Here is a 5,663-nt window from a genome sequence, read left to right as displayed (position 1 = left end):
GCCCAGCCCCAGAGGGTGCCCGCAGCCCTCCGAGGCCGGGACAGCTCCAGCAGAGTGCACAGGCTCTGGGTCTGGGGGTTTCTGTCGGCACAGGCCTGCCGTGGTTCCAGAGAGTCCCTCAGGCTGGGGCCAGAGAGGGCCCCAAGGTGGGGGCGGAGGCGTGCGGACGGGGCCTGGGGCCTGCAGGTCACGGCCCCGTGCCCACTGCCGGGAGAGCTCGGGGGATGGGCCACGAGGTGCCTACATTCAAACCCAGGTCGATTTGTAGGGCGGTCGTGTGCACGGGTGGAATTTTCTTTGGAAATTAGTTGCCTGGTGCATTCTTCCTGCCACAGCTGTACCAACGCAGGACCCGGCGTGGAAGGAAGGGCTGTAAATGGGTTTCCTCCAGCACATTTTACCAATTACCCCCTCACCGGGGCCCTCTGGCTTTATTTACCAGCAGGCTGTTGCTCTTAGATGCACGTCTGGGCACTTTAAAAAAATAGTGTTAGTGCATCCGGGGGACTGTTCTTCCCGGTTTGGGTTTAGTTTACTCTGCAGTGTCGAACAGTGAGGGATGGAAGGTTCCAGATCACGGCCCGGAGACCCTTGGGGTTCAGCGTGTCAACTCCTCGGGCCCCGGCCTGCCTCCGCCTGGCTTCGGGCGCTGCGCTCCGTCACCCTTTGTCTCCCGCATCCCGCGCTGCGGCCCTGATGGTGTTTGTTCCCAGCGCCGCACAGAGAAAGCACAAGATAATCACCCAGGCATTAGTCATCGTTAAGCTGGGGATAAAAACAAAGAAATTCTGAAGCTCTGTTTCCAGGAGGGGCGTCGTGTCTGTGATGAATGGTGTTTATTACAAATGTGGGGTTTCAGGGATCCGTCACGGGCAGGGATGTGCGGCTCCCGGCCCGCGAGGAGCGAAGGGGAGGCCGGGCGGGGGGAGAGAGCCGCCGCCGCCCTCGCTGGTCTGCACTGCGCTTGTCACTCAAGCCAGGCCTCACCGGCAGTCAGCACTCACCCCGTGTCGGTGAACTTGGACTTGGAGTCGGAAGCCCGTCGTCCTTGGATCGCGGGGAGGAGAGGCCACCGTCCTCGGCTCGGGCAGGGCTGCGGGCTGCTCCGTGCAGGGTCCCCGTCTGGAGGGGACTTGGCAGCAGAAACGGAGCCCAGCTTCAGGCCGGCGTCCGATGGTGCCGGGAGGGTGGGCCGCGTCCACCGGGATGTGTCTGTCCATGAGGAGCTGAGCGGTGACAGGCACGGCCGGGGGGAGGGGGGCAAACAGAAGGAGGTTAGCTTTTCCCCAGGGAGGGAGCCTGGAGGTGGGGCCCAGAGCTGTTCCCTGGAGATCAGGCTGTGTCCACGGGGCCCCTGCCCTGGGTTCCGCGTCCTCTCACTGTGGGAGGCCTGGTGGGGTTCCCAAGCCATCTGCCAGGTGCCCCGAGGATGGACTTTGTGCAGTGAGACCGGAGCAGACAGGGGGGCCCCGTGCAGCAGGACCCACCTCTCCGTGACCCCGAGATGCCACGGGTCTCCTGGGACCTGCCTCGTGTCCAGCCTGTCCTGGGAGCAGACCAGGAGCGGACACTGCTCCCCAGAGGGGACAGTCCGTCCCAGAGGGGTCACTGCTCCCTGGAGGGGACAGTCCATCCCAGAGGGGTCACTGCTTCCCGGAGGGGACAGTCCGTCCCAGAGGGGTCACTGCTCCCCGGAGGGGACAGTCCGTCCCAGAGGGGTCACTGCTCCCCGGAGGGGACAGTCCGTCTCAGAGGGGTCACTGCTCCCAGAAAGCGTCCAGTGCCTGCTTCACCCTGGCCTGAGCCGCCCCCCCTGACCTGACACGGGCCCCAGGGGCTGGTCGTCCTTGGTCAGCAGCGGGCAGATGCCAGCACACCCAGGAGAGTGGACCCACTATGGAGCTGTGCTCCGTGCCCACTGCTGGTGCGGTGACAGACTTGTCTGTGCTGTGTGCGGGACAGCAGGAGGGGGACAGGGGGTGGCTCCCCTCCCCGTCCAGGGTGCCCCCGGGGCAGGATTGGGGTCAGCAGACCCCCGGGTCCCCCCGCACAGCAGTGGCTCACAGCATCAGGCTGGGGCATGGCACCGACGGTTACCAGCCTGCCTGGCACCCCAGGGGGGATGCAGCCCTGACTGCCCTCCTTGCCCCCGATGTCTGGCTCTGCCTTTCTTCAAGGACCGCACTTGGGGCTGGGAATTAGGCAGTGGCTTGGGTCTTTTTGTGCCAGACGGGCCATCTGTGCCATTGCCCGGTGCCCCTCGGGGCCCTGCTCTGACCAGGGCTGCAGGCAGCGGGGGGGGGGGGGGGGGGCCCAGGGGAGCCTGTGTCCAGCTACCACTCCCACCTCGGGGCAGCCTGGACTTCCCGCCAGGACGGGGTGGCGAGGAGCCTGCACCTGCCGGCCGGGCTGGGAGTGGGGGCAGGTCCCCCCGGGGCTCCAGACGGCGGGCGGTGGCCTTTGGAGACAGCCATACGGGATGGCGTGTGAGGTGCTTGGGGGCCCCCAGCTTGTGCCCTCCTGGGACCCCCTCGCTTCTCCACAGAGAGAGCCACGTGCCCTGTCCCACCTCCGGGTTCTGACCCTGCTGTGAGCAGGAGCACAGTGGGGACCGAGCCGGGGACCCGAGGCCGTAGCAGGCTGCCGGGGCCCTGGATGGACACATTCTGGGTGGGGTTTGGTGCCTGTGGCTTTTGGGTAGAGCTCTAAGGAGCACGGGGACGCGGGGAGGTGGCGGGGTGCTCTCTGAGCCGCCCCCTGGGGACAGGCGGGTCTTGGGACCTCCTGCTGGGGCCAGAGTGTTTCTGACCATGTGCACGAGACGCGGCGTCCGGAGGTGGCGGATGTGCGGGTTTGGCTCCGTGACGGTGCGCCAGTGCCGAGACAGTACTGGCCGCGCGAGTGTGACTTCCTGACTAAGACGGTCTGTGGGAAGAAGGGACCGAGACGGGGCCTGACAGAGGTCCTGACCGTGCGTGCGGCGGGCACAGGCGGGAGGGACACGCACACGCCGGGGCTGGACGCCGCACGCGCTCCTGGAGGTCTGGGGTCCGGCACGCTGACCTCCTCGGGGAGACTCGGGGCTGCCCCCCCCCCCTCCGTGCCCCCCGAAGGACCCGCGGGCTCCAGCCTTCACACGGGGACCTTCCCCAGATAGGGGAGCAGCCCTCTCTGTCCCTCCCTGTCCCTGTCTGCCCCCTGTCTGTCTGTGTCTGTCTCTGTCTCTGTCTCTGCCTGTCTGTCTCTCTGTGTCTCTGTCTCTGTGTCTCTTTCTGTCTCTCTCTCTCTGTGACTCTTTGTCTTTTTCTGTTTCTGTGTCTGTGTCTGTCTCTGTCTCTGTCTCTGTCTCTCTGTGGTTCTGCATCTCACTATCTCTGTCATCCTTGTCATCAGCTCCGGTGGTGTCCAGGGCACCCAGAGTCTCCCCTTTGGGGGGCGCGGCCCCTAGGGAGCAGGAGGACCCCCTCTCCAGCCCCGCCCCTCCCCGGACAAAGGACCAGCAAGGCCTGGCGCTTCTCAGACTGTGGCTTCTGACCCGCTGCTGATATAAAATCAATGTGCTGGGTCAGGATCCGTTTTAATAATGTGAAAATATTTACCCACAATGAAATCCGCTTTGTGGGGTGCGTTGAAGCTGCTGCTGCGCAGAGGCTCCCGTGGACATCACCGTGAGGACGTCACCGTGGGGACGCGGTGCTCCTCAGACCGGGACTCCGGGTCCTCGCTCCCTTCACCTCTGCCTATTCCAGAACGTCCTCGGGCTGGAACCTGCCGGCCGCAGCCTCTGAGCCTGGCTTCCTTCCCCGTCTGCGGTTCATCCGGTGGTCGTGTGCCCAAAGCCGCTGTGTGGCGTGTGCTGAGCGGTGTTCACCCCTCCGTCCCCCTGGAGGGACGTCGGGGGGGGTGTGGTTTGGCGTGGGGCGAATGGGCCGCCGGCAGCCGTGGTGGGCAGGCTGCTGCGCGGGCCTAGGCGCTCGTGTCTCCAGGGACCGTGTTCTTTGCTGTGACGTGAAGTAGCCTCGTGCCGCCAGCCGCCCGCGCTCTGCAGGTGCACTGAGCCTGGGGCCCCCGGACGCCCCGGGTGCGGTCCTGTGCACGTGAGGGCCGCACAGCCCCTCCACGCAGGGTGGGCCGGACACAGGAACGTTGAGTCCTGGGGGTCTGCCTGGAAGGGGTGCAGAGTGTGGCTGACAGCATCGTGAGTGGGGCCCGTCAGCTCCCTGCTCATGGAGAAGCAAGAGTCCTTGCGGACATCGGTGCCACGTCCCACACGGCCTGCGGCCTCTGCAGGTGTGTGGCCGCGTTGTTTAGGGTGCTTGCTGCACGGTCCGTCTCGAGCGCTGGCTGGTGCACAGCCAGAGCAAGACTAAAGCCTGGAACCCCCGGCCCGGGAGCACCGGTCTGGGAGGAGGAGCCGAAGGAAGGAAGCGGGAGGCAGGTGGCTCCTGGTGTCCAGGCCCGCGGGCAGGTGTCGCCGGGATCTGCTGCGCGTCTCCCCTGTCTGAGCCTCTCCCCCTCACTGATCCTCTGTCTGGCCCCCTCCAGCCTGGGGCCCGGGAGCCACCCCCCTGCCCGGTGCCTCCAGCTGTGACCCCGGCCGGACTGCCAGGCCCTGATGACCACCCACATAGCTGCCTCCTGGGCCCCCACCCTCCCTGATTCCCCAGAATCGTCCATGGCTCCCACCCTGATGAGGGCTCCACGCCCTCTCTCTGGGCATCCCTGGTGTCCAGGCAAGAAGAGAGCCACGTGGGGAGGATGACCCCCTGGGAAGACATGCACAGACCCTGATGGGGGGGTTGGCACGGGAACCCCAGGGTGCCGGCAAAGCCCCAGAAGCTGGGCCGGACTCCCCCCAGCGGCCTCGGAGGGACCCAGCTGTGTGGCTGCCATGATCTGGGGCATCTGAAACCCAGAGTGAGTGAGCATCTGCTGTTTGAGCCGCCTTGTCTGTGGTGACGGGGTCCCTGATCGCACCCATCACGGGGTCCGCTGGCCCTCCGGCAGTCCGCCCTACCCGAGCCTGGTCCTCAGCCGGCTGCCTTCCCTTCCACTAAGCGCCGGCCACCTGGCCATCTGTCACCCAGGGGAGCGCCCCTGACCAGGGCTCTGACACCACCACCGGTCACTTCTGGCAGGTGACTCGCCCCTGCCCTGCACCGCCTCCCCGCTGGAGGAGGGGCCGACCCCAGGCCTTGCTTCCTCAGGCACAGCCTGCAGTGCTGGATGGGAGGGTGCTGGGGCCCGGGTGCCGGGGGCGGGGCTGGCCCTGGGCGGGCGCAGAGCCCAGTGGGTGCAGGTGGGAGTGGGGGAAGGCACAAAGGGCCCTGAACCAGCCAGGAACCACAGCTCCACTGCCCCGGAGGGACATTCACACACGCAACACACATGAAGCACAGAGGAGACACACAGCGCACCCACTGACGTGTGCACATGTGCACATAGACAACGCAGTTCACACACATTGTGCATGCGTGCCCCAGAAGCACACACTGCAAGCCCCGCCCCGGCCTGGCGCCATTGGGAGCTGGAGCAGCGCCTTCCTGCTGGGGAAGGGCCTCGCGCACCGGTGGCGGCCAGAGGGCCGTGTGCGCCGGTGCCTCAGCCTCGGGGTCCCAGCGGGTGACGGGCCTCCGGGAGCCGAGGCCGCTGCTGAGTGTGGA

The 5,663-nt window shown here is 66.4% G+C and overlaps 1 long non-coding RNA gene across 1 annotated transcript; it reads right to left on the bottom strand.

The window, feature by feature from the left end:
* Positions 1-712: 712 nt before the first annotated feature.
* LOC115303950 lies at positions 713-1,525 on the bottom strand. Its single transcript, XR_003914290.1, has 3 exons — positions 1,488-1,525; positions 1,005-1,226; positions 713-765 (listed from the first exon to the last, which is right to left on the bottom strand). It is a non-coding gene; the product is annotated as an uncharacterized LOC115303950 (long non-coding RNA).
* Positions 1,526-5,663: the final 4,138 nt, after the last annotated feature.

This window comes from Suricata suricatta, chromosome 10 (assembly GCF_006229205.1).
Source record: "Suricata suricatta isolate VVHF042 chromosome 10, meerkat_22Aug2017_6uvM2_HiC, whole genome shotgun sequence".
In the NCBI taxonomy this organism is placed as follows: Eukaryota; Metazoa; Chordata; class Mammalia; order Carnivora; family Herpestidae; genus Suricata; species Suricata suricatta.
Note: the sequence above shows the minus strand (reverse complement) of the source record. Positions and strands in the feature narration are given on the sequence as shown.